General features: G+C 49.9%; 1 protein-coding gene across 2 annotated transcripts in view; it reads right to left on the bottom strand.

The window, feature by feature from the left end:
- LOC144103792 (USP6 N-terminal-like protein) overlaps positions 1–15,317 on the bottom strand; it is a 149,869-nt gene extending 134,552 nt beyond the window's left edge. For both annotated transcript variants that reach the window (XR_013308319.1, XM_077636444.1), the window contains exon 1: positions 15,181–15,317. The gene's annotated coding sequence lies outside the window, so the exon portion shown is untranslated. The remainder of the gene's footprint in view (positions 1–15,180) is intronic.
- Positions 15,318–17,258: the final 1,941 nt, after the last annotated feature.

The raw sequence follows: 17,258 nt of genomic DNA, 5'->3' as shown, positions 1-17,258 counted from the left end.
TAAAATTTAATGCAAGCAGTCTGTAAAATTATTTTAAAATTATATTAGACTGGTTTTAAGCGCATTAAGCGCATTAATTTTGCGTTGCAGTCTTTGCGTTGCTTGCGTACTTAATGTTGACAACATGGCGGCACCCTGCCCGCCCGCTTCACAGCGATAACAGCTTCGTCGCTAATCCCTCAAAGCAATATCGTGTTCTAAGCTGTTGTATTCGCCTTCGATTTGTCCATTCTTACCCTCGCATAAGGTTTCCAGAGACAAATAGCTCTTGCTTTTCAGATATCATGGCGATTTCCCAGGTCTTAAGCCTGACGAAGCAGCGCTCCGACAAAGTTGGACTGGCTTGGTTTTGGCTCGTCTTGTATTGAGTGGCTACAGCAGTGTAAGCATATGTCCGTCGCGTACGTGCAATTAAAAGGGTTTTGAACGACTTTCGCGTATGCCTGTATTTCAGCATTTAGTATACATTTATCAACTATTTTTGTTATTTTTGCAAAATCCAAAGTAGCGATTGTGGCGCCACACATCCGTGGCGTAAGACACGAGAACCATTTCAATGGCCATTGAGATTTGCCGTGTAGCAGCGGCGAGTTCGATGGCGATTGAGAATCTCGAAGACCCTCGACTCGAGGGTGATTGAAACTGGCCGTGTGACAGGGGTATTACACAGACATAACTGGACCTACAGGCGATTTGGAAGGACTACCGAGTAATGCCCTTGACGTAGATTACCATAATTGGCGTAATTACTCCAAAGTATCGGGAATTCGGCGCGGAAGGCTGCGCCACTGCAACAAATGGCATAAACAGGCGGCAACAGCTTCGTTTCAATGGCCGAGGTGTAAGGAACCCCCGATGCTAGCCAGCTAGAGGTACAGTTAGAGTGCTGTGAAGCAGCTGCAGCGTGAGAATGTGCCCCGCACTCACCGGGGACATTACGCATCGAGATCAGTCGGCTCCACAGCAAAGACACGAACGCAGACACCACCAGGGAAAGACGTATATCAGCTGCAAAACACACACAGTTTCCGGGCAGCTCCTTTACTATTAGTAAAGGAGCCCATTAAAGGTAATTGGTGCTGGTCTCTGCAGCGGTCGATAACCGCATTCTAGTGACGAAGGCGCGATTTTCACTGAAAACGCAGCTCGTAAAAGGCGGGAGAGCTAAAAAAGAATGAAATGCAGGTATCGCCCCCAGCGGCCGCTTTCGGAAGCAAATTCGGCGACGTAAATATAACAGAGCGGTTCCCGCCGGCCTTGGTACAGTATGCATGCCGGAGCCACAACTGCCCCGCAGCATGCTTCCGCAACGCAACGGCATCGTCGAGGAGGATGCGTACACAGCGCATGCACGGCAAGCCAAGTTTCAGCCGACGGTGGATGCGGGCCTACCAGGGTGTCAAGGAGGCGGAATATGAACCCTCAAATGAGGCTTCCAGCCAATGACGTCGGGGTTAACCCTGTTAATCTGTGGCTAATCCCTTCGCACCTGCTAGCCACTTGCGACGTCTCTACAGCAGGCCAAGGGGACCATTAAGCGCGACGTCGCCGCAATCGGTCGACGCCACTGGCCGGAGGGCCTCCTGAGTTGCATGCATCAGCCTCCCCCTCCCTCCGCTTTCCGGCGTCGACGCCAAAAAGGAAGCGGGCGTGAAGGTGGGCGCGGTTCGACGCCCGCACATCCAGACGCGGCGGGAAGTGCGCCACGAGCTCGCAGGGGCCCCCCTCGCGAAGGCCAGCTCATCGTGACGCCTGACACGCCAGGCTCTTGACTGACTCGCTCGGCCACCTCCTGCCGCCGGCGTATAACGGCGAAAGGCACCTTCAACCGCACCCAGCACCGACACCGCGCAGTGCACAGAAAAAGCACAGTCCACGGCCGCGCCAACGAGCTTAGACCGACCGCAGTAACAGCCCTTGTACGATCCCCTTTCAAAAGGTCGGCCGTGTGGGCAGCTCCCGGCTAAGCTCCTCGGTGCACGGACGTTTTCAGGCCTCGCATGCTGATCTCCAACAAAACTGCCCAAACCTGCGAGTAAACATTCCTTAGCGCACCAATCGCCGAATCGGGCGCTTAAGATGTCTAGCAATTGCCGCTGTGCGCAACAGCTTTTAATTCCTTTTTGTATTTTTTTATTAAACCCCTACCACCACCGCGCAGACTGTGTACGCCAAATCTCCGCAGGCTATTCCGTGGCAGACAAACGGCTCTTCGGCTAACTTCTAGTTGACCATATATATCGCTGTGCCAGAACCCGTCTCGCCCCCTGCCTTCCCATACCACCGAATGAATTTCGTCCTCGTGCAGTAAAAGTCGCATTCATCGCTGAGAAAAACCGGATTTAAAGGATTTCCCGAGTCTCGATGCTCAAACTCGTGACGTCAAGCACGAAAGGGACTGCGCGATCACCGCTGCCTCGGCGCGACCATAGTTTTGTTACGGAAACGGCCGACGGTGGCGACATCTGCATTTCGTTTTTTCACCTTGCGTAAGCTCCGTTGCCCGTGTGGGCAGCCTCTTTGTTAGCAAAGCGAGAGTTTCCATGCGCTGAGTGGTTACATGGACGAGACCGGACAACCACTGCGCGTAGCGCAACTGTGAATTCAGATGTTATTCGACACGAAAGGACATAATAAAGAAATGGGTGCCATCACTAAGCATGCGTGTCATTTTCTTCTACTGTGTGAGCTGTCTGCATCTCATCCGGAGTTAGCGCTACTGAAAACAACCTTCACGTGTGTTGGCGACAAGGAGCACCACCATGCATGATCGCCCTACCAGCTTCGTCTTTGCCCTTGGCCAGGACGCGACTTTTTGCAAACGTGCTCGTGTTTGTTTTTTTTCTCCAAGGTAACCTGCGACCGAAGCTGGCGCGCTGATGTACCCCGGGCTACTCAAGAGCTCCTGCAACGTGACATTTACACAACGACGTACCACCTCGTCCAAATTAACTGGCACCGCAAGGCAGAGGAGTGCTGCAGATTACACCCGCTTACAAACGCCCAAATGCTTCCCTATGCTGTCGGCCACAAGAACCCCGCGACTGCCTTGCGTTTCGATGCGAGTATCTCGCATGAGACTCCTTCGCCGTATCCCTGTGCGCACAGGCACTTTTTCGACCAAACGTCGCCGAAAGCAGACACAAAACGTGTGCCGACATCGAACGGGACACGGGCGTCTTTTGCGTTTCACCTCCATCGAAATGAAGCAGCCGTGGGCGGGATTCCATGCCGCGACCTTGGGCGCAGCAGACGAACGCCATAGCGCCTAAGCCACCTCGGCGGGTACCAAGCTATTCGGAGGAAAAAAAAAAAAAAACTGCGAAATGTACTGACGTGCGCGCCTCTCGCCATGTACGCGTGCACTCTCCCGGCGTCCTTTCGCAGAAAATGTTGACCAAACCTGCCCACGAGAAAAGGATGCCACCGTTCGCGTGGCGCTCCTTCCGCGCACACAAGGCTGAGTCAGCGCCAGGTTATGCCGAGCTAGTCTCGCGACGCATGCGCTCGGTTCGGGGGCACAACCCTTATTCCATGGAGTGCTTATTCGTTGACTTCACCACCACCCCGCACAGACAGCATCCTTGAAGGTATTGGTGAGCGCTATCAAAATACGGAAATGGACGAACACACAGCACGAAGCGCTTTCTAACAACTGTTTATTCTCTGAAGAAACATGACTATATACACATATTTTTTTTCCCTTCATATCGCTCTTGTCAGCGCCGTGCGCTCTTCCCTCTTCTGTGCATGATTTGACGTTTATATGTGTATATAGGCATGCTTCTTCAGAGAATAAAAACTTGTTAGAAAGCGCTTCGTCCTGTGTGGTTGTCCCTCACCAATACCTTCGAGGATGCATTTTCAACTAGCCCCAGTAGTAGCTCTTTAGACAGCACGAAATTCCGTCCTCCTAAAACTTCAGGCTCGTATCAAGAGCTTTAAATAAAACGGTGATGGTGGCACAAAGACATCTAAGAATCGAACCTGAAGGGTGGCATGCAAACAGGGGAGGAGATGGGGGAACGACTGACGGGCTGGTGATTTTGGGCGTTACAGACGAGGAGAAATTTACTCCCAGCAAAGGAATTCTAAATGCTCTTAGTGTGCTCTAAAACGGTAGCAATACTCTATTGGGGCAAATAGCCGAAGCAAAGTAACGTTTTTCACTGTGCTCGCATCACTTTCACAAAATTTCTCCTACTAGCCACAATGCGCCGCTGCTTAAACGGAAGAGACAGGTCAGAAAGGAATGGACCTACGACAACTCAACAGGGAGCGCGTATACACTCTCCGAAGCGAGATCATGGTGTCTGAGAAGCCAGAAAGAGATCTGACCGAGAAGATGACACATGCGCAATGTGCGGTAAATCCGCAGAAACAACGGAGCATATTTGACTAGAATGTGGCTGCATCCATCCGGATGTCGATACAGACAGTCACTCGCCCCGAGGCCCTATATATAGGGTTTACAAATAACAATGGTCATGCGAATGAATCTGTGGCAGACGTTAGAAAAACACGATCAGAATATTGGTGGCTCAAAAGCAGCGCGGTGAAGTCAGAATACAAGTTCAGGACTAAAAAATGGTAAGTTAAAGTCACCAGAAGTTCTACTGAAAGAAAAATGGTGAAAGTTTGATAGATTGGTTTAAAGAAATAAAGATATGCCGCCACCCCGTTTCAAAGGAGACGCTCCTGTAAACGCCAACACGTGTTTAGAATAGAAGCACAGGCGCCGCCCGCGGACACCGGAGACTTCACCGGAGCCTATACTTCGTCTCACAAGATGTTTGCAGCACTACGGAAGGTAGAGCTCTCTCGTCCAATCAGGGCTGCAGAAACGCAGAAAATAGTCCCTCGAATATTTGAGGAGTGTATGACTATTAATCAAAACAATAAGCATTGCAACTAAAAACATGATTTGGACAGGTATATTTAAATGGTAGGGAGTGTTTCAATCACTGGTGAAATTACCAGACAAAGCCCGTACGGACACAGCTCTGCGGAGGCCTGCTGCGAGGTAGTGATGCGTCGCCACTTTCCAACATGGCGTCGGACGAGTCTGTAGTGTCTCCTGTGTGCTCTACACCGACAGTGCGCTGTTTCCCCAAGCAGGCGAAGCAGGTGGCTTTAAATGTGCTTGAAGCGCTTCGCGTCGAGTGCGGGGGCAGTTGGAGTACAAATGCGCTCATCAAGAGGACGGCAAAACTCACGCAGGTGAGCGAGCGAACGCTTTACAAGTGCACAACGGAGACGTTGAACGCGGGCCGAGTGTTGTCACCGAAGAAGCGTGCTGGCGGAAGAGGCCGCGAGCGGACGAAGAAGCTGGACGATTTTGACCTGAGCGTGTTGCGAAGGGTGGTACACACCTTTTTCCAGAGAGGGGAAATTCCAACTATCGCGAAGGTGGTTGCGCATTTCGAAGAGGACGAAACGCTACCGACCGTGTCCGCAGCGACAATGCAGAGGATGTTGAAGAAACTTGGCTTCCGATATAAGAAGCGCTCTCGGAATGCGATGTTAATCGAAGCGACGCACATTGTGCAGTGTCGCCGCCGGTACCTGCGCCAGATAGCGGAGCTGCGACGCCAGGGTAGGCCTATTTTCTTCACCGACGAAACGTGGGTTAACGCCGGCCACACGCGAAGTCGAGTGTGGACTGACTGCACCATCCAATCTGCACACCAAGCGCATCGATCCGGACTGTCGACTGGTCTACAAAACCCCAATGGCAAAGGTGGCAGGCTTATTGTGACGCATTGCGGTAGTGAGCAAGGTTTTGTCGAAGGCGCAGCGGAAGTTTTCCGAGCGAAGAAAAACTCGGGCGATTACCACGAGGAAATGAACGGGGAACACTACGAAAACTGGTTCTCCAGGAGACTTCTCCCACTACTACCACCCGGCAGCGTTATAGTGATGGACAACGCGCCATATCATTCTGTGAAGCAGGATAAAGTGCCGCGGATGAGTAGCCTCAAAAAGGACATACAGGCTTGGCTGTCCGGAAAAGGTGTCGCGTGGAGCAGCGGCATGGTGAAGGCCGAGCTCATGCAGCTTGTCAGCAATGTGAACACAGGTGGGGAGCAATACCGTGTCGACTGCATTGCTAAAGCTGCCGGCCATCTCGTTGTGCGCCTGCCACCGTACCACTGCCAACTGAACCCGATAGAGCTTGTCTGGAGCGACGTCAAGGGTTTCGTGGCCAGCCAAAACAAGACGTTTAAGCTCCAAGACGTCGAGCCTCTGGTTTGGCAAGGCATCACGCAAGTGACTGTTGAGAAATGGAAGAATTACGTGCAGCATATTATCAGTGAGGAAGATGTGATGAGAAAACTGGACCACATCATCGACGATGTTGTTGACCAGGGACCGGCCATTGTTGTCAACCTGGAGGACGACACAACCAGCAGTGCTGAATTCAGTTGTTATGAGAACGATGAGATGATCGAACCCGTTTAACGTGCGTTGCCTCTCGCGCAGCACATGGGCTTGTTTTGCATTTCGCCACCATCGACACTCGGCTGCCTCGGCACGCTGGAGTAAATAAATTTATATGCACATGACACGATTACTGAAATTTACTGCGACGCGACAACAGAGGAACTGATGAGAACAGTACCCTGGTTGTCTCACATATATCGGTGGACACCCGAACCGCGCAGTAAAGGAAGGGATAAAGGAGGGAGGGAAAGAAGAAAGACAATATCTCGGTGGACACCCGAACCGCATCGTAAAGGAAGAGATAAAGGAGGGAAAGAAGCGAGAGAAAACTGAAAATTGAAAGTTGGATTTTGAGGAAAGGCGCGGCGCTGCGCGGTGGAACACCTGTGGCTCGGTGCTACTATAAATAGAGGTAGAAAGAAGCCACCTGGACATCAGGTGGATCGAGCCACAGGCGCGTAGGAACACACTAATGTAGTGCGCGCCATCCTGATTGGACGAGAGAGCTGTACCTTTCGTAGTGCTGCAAACATCTTGTGAGACGGAGTATAGTCGCTGGGACTCCACCGGCTGGGGGTAAAAAGATGGGTTGCGGCTAGGCCGGGTACTTTCCGGATTTAACCGAATAACAGCGATAAGCACCCGCCGGAAAAAAAAAATATCCGCAATCAATAGCACCGGTTCCCGGATACGTTGAGGCTAACCAACGGCCGTTTTTGATTGGAACCTTTGCTGCTTCATTTCATTTAAAATCAACACAAATTCCGAGGAGGCATTCAGAACAGTAACCCCGATACTTGAAACGCACGCCGCAGGGAATATCGCCGCAAGGCTTCGTTTTCTCCGTGAAAGTGTGCAGCGCGCATCGCCAAGCACTTAAGCGCCGTCGACTGGATTCCACGAAAGTTTAACGTGAGTATTAGTCAAATTAGCTGGTCGATTGGCGCAATATTTTTCTTTTTAATGCACGCCGAAGAAAGCACGGATTCGGACGAGCTCACGGAAAAAATACTTCGCCGTCTAGTCGGAGAGTGCTGCATGGCTCTCCCGAAGAGCTGCGGAACCAAGGCATAAGTTCAACGTTCTACCAATTAACAGGTCTTGGACAGAATAGCCTCTGCCAGTAATCCATGATGGCCCTCTACTGGCTGTAGGCGATGTTGTCGGGCATCAGTTTGAACAAATTAGCGCTAACACTGAATAAGACCAGAGTCCTCCCTCTTCTAGATCGTCTTGGCGCTGTATGTTCAGTTGGTACATACTCAAAGCATAAAACGTGCGCATAAATTGTAGTTCTACTCAATAAAGTGCGAACTAAATTTTCAAAGAAAGAAATACAGGGGGGAAAACGCATTTCTTATTTATAAGTCACCAAGTACGAGGCGTAATTAATCACGTGACCTAGCAAGTGAAGTGTGTTTTGGGGAACGTGCCGTGTAACTGGAGTGCAGTTCAGTTCAACGTGAGCTGCAAAGCTCAGGTGCCGTTCAACTGAACGGCAGCTATAACTGGGGTAAAGGCAAGACGTTGGGCTAGTTGGTACACGTATTCATGGTTGACGAGCGCAAAAAAGACGGAGAGAAGAGCGCTTGTGTCGAGCTGTCAACCACGGATAACGGGGGCACTTGCTGTGCCTAGCTCACAGGGCGTGCCTAGGAAAGGAGTGCCGCACGAAAGGCGAGCCCGCCAATACTCGCAGCTAGCACCCGCAGACTGCGCGCGCAGTAGCCCCTTTCCGCGCGGAGCTTTGTAATCGTACGGCGGCCTGCGAGGTTGGCGTCGTCGGCCATCGGAGCGATCTGGAACCACATCCCCGCCGCGGCGACCGCACTTCGATGGAAGAGGAATGCGAAAGACGATTGCGTGCTGTGCACATGTCAGTCCACATTGCAAAAACTGACGCAAGTAACTGTCTCGCATAAGGGAAGGGATAAAGGAGGGAGTGAAAGAAAAGGAAAGAAAGAAGGGAAGAAAGAAAGGGCTCCGGAATAATTTCGAGCCCCTGGTGATCTTCAACGTGCACTGAAATCGCACAGCACGCGGGCGCCTTTGCATTTCGCCTCCATCGAAACGCGGCAGCCGCGGTCGGGTTCGAACCCGGGAACTCCGGATCAGTAGCTGAGCGCGCTAACCACTGAGCCACCGCGGCGGGCTCAGTGCTCGGCCTCGCGCAACCCTCCATGGCCTAAATATGATCCGGTTATGTGACTTTCAAGTCATCCTAGGTCACGTGGCATTGCGGCATCATCACAACCTGTCCACCGGAATGTGAGCACCGCGGCAGGTGGCGCTTAAATGAATGACTGGTCGCCAGAGGTCGCTCGGGAAGAGCAACCTGGGCCACACAAGCCATGCACCGGCTGCAGCGCCTGCCATCGCTTAACCGCTGCACCACTGCGCCAGCAGTGACATGAGGACTCCCAGGATAACATGCGTCCCCTCCAGTTTTCATCTGTTCCAGCGGAGCGCCGAGAACCAGGACCTTCCAGAAAAGTAGTTAAAGAAAACAATGCTTGTGCGTTTCGACATCGCGCCGCTCATTTTTCAACCAAGAACCAATCCACGCGGAGAGAGAATACTGTTGTAGTTCGTTTGGCTAAGTTTTTCTGTTCGAAACGAAGAAAAATTTCCCACTAAAAAAAAAAAAAGCCAACGCACGGCTGCTGCCTTCATTGCCGTTTCTGACAACTTGGAATGATTGCGGTACTGTTTTGCCATTCCGCTCAGCTCCCATCGTCGATTCCCTCCGGGTATTGCAAAAATCATTACACGAACGCCAAACAAACGCCACTAACACTAGATCTCCTAATCTCTCCATAATCTTGTTTAACGATTTCAACTTTCCTGATAGTGACTGGTAATACACCGCTTTACCAGAAGTGCCAGGACATCACAACAATCATCGAATTTCGTATCCGTACGTCAGCTCACTTGACTGAAAAGATTACACAACCAATACATTAGACGTATTGCTAACGAATGCACTGCATTTCATTTCCAACATGTTTTACCGGCCAGGTACAAGGGACTATTCCTTATTTGCGACCGCATTGAACTTACCACGTTCTCAATCACTCAATAAAACGAAAATGATATATACTAGGGCAAGGCTAATTTTACAGCTATAAGTGAGGCCGTTGAACATTTTCTCTACGATTTCCTGACCGCCTTTAATCAACGTCCAGACAATAACAACAATAATAACGAACTTGCTATACGTCCCTCAAATAAACATTACCCCTAACCTTCATTCCCCCTGGTTTTTTTTAATGCGAGGTTGCCTTACATCCTGACAGGCAATCCAAAATGCTTGGAATATAAACAAGCAAGAGCAATCAGACTTATAGCGCACATCGTGATTTCCAATCATTCAGTTCCACCTATAACTGCGCTAATATTCTAGATGAAAATTTCTGTGAGACCTTTTCACATTCTTCTAATTCAACTCCCCTTCATTATGAATATTACACTGAGTTTCTGTTGGAAACGATAAGATTTTATTGAGATCACTAATGTTACTGACAGCTTAAATTTCACCTTGCGACCCTGACAACATTATTGCTACAATATGCAACACTAAAGAAGTTTCCACCGCCATCATATATCTAAAATATTCGAACAGTCGCTTCATCTTGGCATATTACCAGAGGACTGGAAAATATCCAAGGTGCTTCTACTCCATAAATCTGGCGACAAACACTCATCAGAAAATTATCCTCAAATATCGTTAACCAGCATTTGCTACAAAATCGTGGGGCGTGTCATATTTTCTCAGCAGGCTACAGCTCGTTGAATCCAACTAATTTTCCGCCCCTACGCAACATGGCTTTCGAAACTTTTTTCTTGCGAAACACAGCTTCTCACTTTCACTAACGAAGTTATTTCTCTTCTTGACAAAAGTTCTGAAGTCGACTGCATACCTTCTTAGATTTCTGTAAAGAATTTAAATATTCAGAAAACTGAACACTGAGCCTAACGTAATCGTGTGGACTGAATCCTTCCTATGAACCGCTCCCACTTCGTGCGTGCATGCTAACAGCTGTAACTGTTCGTTAATTGCAGAAACATCTGGTGCGCCTGAGGGGTCGGTTCTCGGTACCTTACATTTTAATCTTTATATTAACAATCTGCCAACCAGCAGCCCTCAATACGAAGGCGGCACAAAATCACTTCGATAAGGCGCTCCCGGTGTTCGACATGAAAGATGTTTCATCTTATCCGTCTCAACTGAAGCTCACTCCGCTTTCCTGGCGACGTCGCACTTAATGTTTAAAGTTCTTGCATGCATTAGGTTCCCGCGATATAACCGTCAATTAAAACGTATCGAAATAAAAAAAAAGGCACTGCAGCTTAAAACAGCAGCTTTTTTTTTCTCAACCCCACATGATCGTGGTGAGCATGAAATAAATATTTCATCTGAAACACCTACATGAGGCTGACTCACTTAGCAACTGTTTACAATTTTCTCAACCATCATCGTCAAGAAGCCATCAGCTTTCAATATTCGTACTGGCTTGTTCGAATTTCTAACTCCCTTCCTGGACTACTCGCACTCTGCATTTGAATTAATTATTAGAATCTACGATTTGTACTTGCCAGGCACGTATCCAAGGGAGGCCAGAGGGAATGCCCCCTCCCCCTCCTAAATTGAGATCAGACCCCCCCTCCCCCCTCCTCAACTGTCTGGGCGCCCTCCCGAAAAAAATTTCTGGCTACGTGCCTGGTAGTTGACATCTCGCACTATCTCATATGCTGCTGACTGTTATTCGTGTATTTGGTTGTATCATCCTGGCATAGCCTAATGCGAGGCTGCAGTACGTGACAGTAAATAAACATAACTTCCATTCGCTCAAGGTCGGCTTTACCACGTGGAGTTTGTTGCTGACTTCATTATCCGCCCCGCAGGGGTCAGTAAAAGGCTCGTGTCCCGAGACCACTCCGCGCGAATCCCTCTCCTTCCGGATGGCGTGCAGCAATCCGCTCTCTACAGCGACAACACCGCGAAGTTAAGACTTTCCAAAATTACTTCGGCGCAGTGTGCTACAGCCGGAACCACGCGCCGTGCTCCGCCGGCTTTTCTCGCCAGTGTTGCGGGGGTCTTTCGTTATTTTATTATCTCTCAATTGAGAATCAGTTTTTACTGAGTTACTGCAGTGGGATTACAAAAAAATATTGCGCAGAAGTATGCCGCATTGTCGGTGACTGTACCAGGACCTCTAATCATTGCCGCAAGATCCCCTTCATTCAGCACCACTGGCTATTTTTAGCACATGCTCACAGCGTCTGTGCAATCGTCGCTTCTGACGCATAAGCGCTGCTCATCCCGTACGGAACAACTGCACAAATGCGGACAGCTAGCGATTCTGCGCCAAAAAAAGATGCCAAATACATCATTAAACAAAACCCACTTCCCAACACATTTCTGAAAACAAATCAGCTGCCAACAAAGAAGGTATGCTGTCCGCGGGCGCTCCCTGCAGAAGGTTACCCTCGCTTCAAAGCAAACTATGATTTGAAGGCCAAACGTACGTATATTTGTACGTTTAGCCTTCAAATTTTAACGTACTTTGTGCGTGCGTGTGCGCGCGTATGTGTGCGTGTGAGGGGGACGGGGGATGCTAACGTCCCGATCTCCTGCGAGAGACGCCGCATTGAAGAATTCCGGATTAATGGATTAATTTCGACACCCAAGGTCCACCTACGACGAAATGGCGGAATACGAAGCTTTTACCCCACAAATTCATTGCTTGGCTGTTGTCACCCGAAAGAAAGTGGCATACGGTATGTTTATATGCCATGGATAAATACCCAACAGGGCTGCGGAAAAAAGGTAGCCTTTGACAGCAGCAAAAGACAACGCACAATCATATCTTTTTCAAGAGAAACTGAGCGCTACGTATATCAGCCGAATGCACAAGGACACGAGTTGTCATGTGTTTCTGTGTGCTCGTCTGAAATAAGTAGCGCTCAGTTACTCCTCTAGAAACAATGCAACACCAACTAGCCCCTCAACGTGTTTTATAAACATATATTGCCAAGCGCCCCACGAGGATACAAATAAATGAAAAAGAGAACACGACCGCTACACATTTGATATTACGGCGCGCATTAGCCGAACATCACGATGGGAAGAGACGTGCACATTTTATTTGATAAACCAAGTTCTGCCGAGTAATAGGAACATATCAGACACTCGTGACTGTTCAGTGATGGCCGCGCGATGCTAACGCACTGTGAGTAAGCCGTGTTGAGAGTGATCAAGAGCATGCCAATGTTGTTCGTTCCAGTGGTGTGTCGAATAGCAGGTCCTTCAAATAGTTTAAAACCGCCCCTCCGCAGTTCCTTAAGCACGACGCAATGCATTCTTTCGGCCTAGCACAGAAAAGCCTAGTAGTGCTGCAGTTAGTCCACCTCTTTTTTTCCCAAAGCCCCAGCGGCGTTGCTCGCACCTGGTGCTTAGGAGTTAGCTCAATCGATGCTCCACTTCCGCAGCATTCAGGCACCCCTTCTGAAACGGCCCCGAACGAGTGCGACGACGGTCTTCCGCACACAGGCTGTTCCATTTCGCCCTCGTCGAAAAGCGTTCCGAGAGGCCAGCCCGCCTTTCATTTGTTTGTTTTGTAATACCCTCAGGGCCCAGGTCGGGCTCTACGGAGGGCAGTACACGACAGGTTCAATGCATTACAGGAAAAGAGAAAACAGGCAATTGTTTCAATCGAAAATAATTATACCAAATGCGAAATGGTTAAATCAGAACACGAAAAGTGGCTGTTGGTGCATGTTTAAGCAAACTGGTATCTGTTAATGACAATAGCAGCCCAGGAAAGTGGCTCCGGCGCTTAATTGAGCGGACAGCAATGAGTGCTGAAAGGCCTACTTAGTGCGGCATGTAACATTCCTGAATATGTGACGGCGGTCCAGGCGACGTGACCTGTATATTGGCCGTTGGCACAAAGCATTGCGAAGCGTATTATGATAGTATATTTTATGAAGTAAACACAGCCCCAGTATTTGACGTCTCAGTGAGAGGACAGGAAGGTGTAAGCTACTTTTCTAATTAGTGGTGCTGGCTGCAAGGTGATAACTGCAAAGGATGTAACGAGCAGACCGATATTAAATACTTTACACGGATTTAAATTAGAGGCAGGTTCAATGGTCCGCAACGCAAGGTACAAGTGGATCAAAACGCTACGCTGCTGTGCGTACCCCTGGACTCTAGGCCGTCCCTTAATTAATGAAACTCCGGGAATGAAACTCCGTGGAATCACGAATAGGAAAATCCAGATCCCGGCAGAACGTCGATCGCAGGACAGATCGTTTAGAGCTCGGGTCGCAGAAGCCGGACGCATGGAAGTTCCGGCCAGAAGCCGCGCTGCGAGCGACGGGGCTACAGTTTCGACTTGCAGGAAGATCGAAATAAGCAGAAAAGTCCAACACTTCAGCGCCGGCGAGAAAGCTAGCTGAAACGGCACTCGTGTTCTCCGGGCAGGCTGCCGCGCCACCCCGCAGCTGTGCTGAGCGTCGAACGAGACCGGCTTCGAGTGCATCACACAGCTGCATACCTCCGGGGGCAATACACCCGGCCAAGCACGGCAGCAATCTTTCAAACCAGCGTTTTCAACCACGGCCGTGCGACAAAGAGGGTCAGGAATCTGACAGAGGCTCGAGCCGATGTGTAGTACGCGAGGAGCTTCGTTTGCGCCGCTCCGAATCCGCTCAGTTTTCTTTCACAAACGGTTTTCTCCTACCTGCTCCTCAACGACTTTTTTACCTGACTGCCGGAACACGGAAGTGCCAAACGACCTATGCAACCACTCCTCGGTTTCCGCGGTTCCCAGCACATAGATGTGAAGTATACAAGACTAAAGCCAAGCAGCCCTTGTATTCCGGAAGTCAAAGGTAAACGTCAGTATCCAGGCGGAAAACAGACGATCGCCACACACGGAGAGAGTCCGCAAGTCACTCGAGCGTCGAAACATCGCGACCTCCGGCAAACGCTACGACGGGCTCTCTTCGGCGAATGAACCAGGCGACGTGTTCATTCGAAGAACGCGGTTGTCGCCGACGCGGGTTCCAGCAATCGCGACCACCTTCCGCTAAACCATCGAAAGACGTCACGCAATGCCCAGGAGAAGCGCACGGCTGCATACCAAGCCGCTACTACTACATTCCACGGAGGAGGAAGTTGGAAGCTGCCGGGCAAACCGGCATAGCGCGAGCGTCGCGGAAAGTAGCAGTGGCCCCCGTGTGAAACATGGCTCGTCGTCGGGGTGGCCAAAGAAAGCAGCGGGGCCAGGGGAGCCGTGGGCAACCACAAGCGAGACCTGCGCAGCACCGCCGATCGTCGAATTGCCACCGGCGAGAAAGATAGCGAGAAAACGGAGAAAGCCGAGATCGCGACGAAACCTCGGCGCACCAGCAGCGATCACCCCGCGGGCGGTCCCACATCTGACGTGCGGGAAACGCAACCACGGATACCTGCAGACCAACCTCGTGAATGAACAACACATACACAGAGCATAAGCCTAACGAATATCGACCACGGTCGGCCAAGAGTTGAAGGGGGCGCACGCAAGATAATAATAAAAAGCAACAGCGCTACACACGGACGGAGGTGGGAGGTTTCTGGGCTGGACTGTAGAGCCAGCCGTGACTAGCTGCCGCGAGTTTAACCTGCCGGCGTTGGCCAACGCCTGCTGCCAGTGACGAAACATCGGCACAAGAATCAAAACTCACCGACGTTGTCCGCAGTCGCATAGGCCAACCCTGGTAATCCTTTTTGGTGGCACAATTCGCTCACGAAAACGTAACAGCGGGCTGACAGAACAGGCTGCACAAGCGGGCCATGGCGCATCCGCCTCCAAAAGTCACGTGACTGCAGCCACTGCGCCATCTCTCTCCAAAAAGTAGAAACAAGTAGGTGTGTTGCCAGATGGGACACAACAGAATGCGCCAAAGTAAGTCAACCTTTTTCTCACACATGTTTCGGTTCCAGTTTTCGAGGGATCTTTGACCGAGAAAAGAGAGCAGCAGAAACTTCTGCCGACTCTTTTGTTAGCACAGTCCTCGCAAGATGTTACGCGACAGCGTATACAGTTCGTTCAGTCGAAAAGCCGTTGGCGTAGTCGGCACCGCGTGCCAGAAACAATCCGGGGGTTGCGTAAAAAAATCGTATTGTGCTAATTTGTGGTTCTAATGATATATGATTGATTGTTGTGTGATAAGCGATTACGAGTTAATGAAATCATTGTAATTAATTGATGAATTAAAGAAAAAATTGAAAGAGGGCTCCAAAGGTGTCAAAATGCTCACAATGGGAAAGCCAATGTTTTTCGATGGTAATTAAGAAAATTTAGAGTGTAGTTGATCAATTATTTATTTCAAACAATTAAAGGAATGAAAAATGCGTTCAAAGGTGTTTCCAACGGGCAAGGCGTCGCGCCGAGCGGCCGATTGTGTTCATCGCCCTCTGATTCCTTGACGGGTGCAATTAAAGTTATTTCATCATCATCATCATCATCCGTGGACTCGTATCTAACAAGACGTCTAGTGTGACGTCTAGGAAGCAGTCTACATGTCCATGTATTGGAACTTGTCTAGTGCTCACGCCGCCTCGCGGCATAATAATGTAACTAAAGCTTATGAACAGTTGTACTACTATTTTTCACAAACTGAGCAATAAAGATAATTAAAAACGTGTTTTCAACAAGTTTACACATTTCTTCTGGAATGAATTTGCGCGTAAACTGAACTGGTGGATGTGCCTATCGGTCAGTCTACTTGTAGCAGACGGGACCGCTCTCCGAAGACGACGCTAAAGAGATATGCGATTATTCTTTTAATATTGATGCTCAACTGTACATGCTCCTCGAACGTGCTCGTCCAGACGGTCCTGTAAACATAAGAATACGAAAGACTGTAATTAATATGCGCGAAATACGATACGGCTAATATACACTGCAACAGGAAAACACATACGTGACATTAAACCCGCTGTCTGCCCTACGTGGCACTCGGAGACAGCGAGAGACCTAAATACAGCAGCGATCTTTAATCCTGCAACGACTAAAATCAATTCGCAACATGCCGGTGTATTTGTTCTGAGAGTGTAGAGATAAAAAAGAATGCACGCGAAAGAGTTGATGCAACTAATACAGCAACAGAAGAACACATTTGTTAACCGTCACGCCAGCCGTCTTAACGCCCGTCGAGGAAACCAACGACAGCGACGAGTATTCTCTAAAATCAAGTGCTAATTAAGATCCGGCATCGTCCGGATCACGTAAACAGACCTACAGCGTCCGCTGCTGTAGCAAAGCTCTCAACTGCACGATTTTCTCCTGCGTGATTCACTGCTAGGAATCGCACGTCCACGAAGATTAATTAGCCACTAGTTTGCGTACCAAATAACATTATGGAATGACTCACATTTTTCCTTTCCTATACTCCGCGTACAGTCCGACGCCCGCAAGAGCACGACTCGCTCATCCGCGTACATCAGCTCCGCCATCTTTAGACAGCAAGTTAGCCTGCATCGATGTGGACTTCGGCGAAGCAGTCTTATGAGACTGCTTCGTCGAGAAATGGAACGCGTCCCAAGATGGCGGCTGTCCGGCTAGACGTCTAAGTAGCCGTCTACTTGGGAGTATTGGAACGCAGCCAGTGTGTTCAGGCGGCGGAGCGCGCCACGCACCGTCGTGAAGCCGGCAGCGTAGACAGGTCCCGGATGTATGTGGTGGCGCTGCAGTCGCACCGGCTGTAGCCACTGTACCGGCTGTACGGACGCGTTCTCCGTGTGTTGCGGCGGGTTGCAG

The sequence above is a fragment of the Amblyomma americanum genome, chromosome 9 (assembly GCF_052857255.1).
Source record: "Amblyomma americanum isolate KBUSLIRL-KWMA chromosome 9, ASM5285725v1, whole genome shotgun sequence".
Lineage (NCBI taxonomy): Eukaryota > Metazoa > Arthropoda > Arachnida > Ixodida > Ixodidae > Amblyomma > Amblyomma americanum.
Note: the sequence above shows the minus strand (reverse complement) of the source record. Positions and strands in the feature narration are given on the sequence as shown.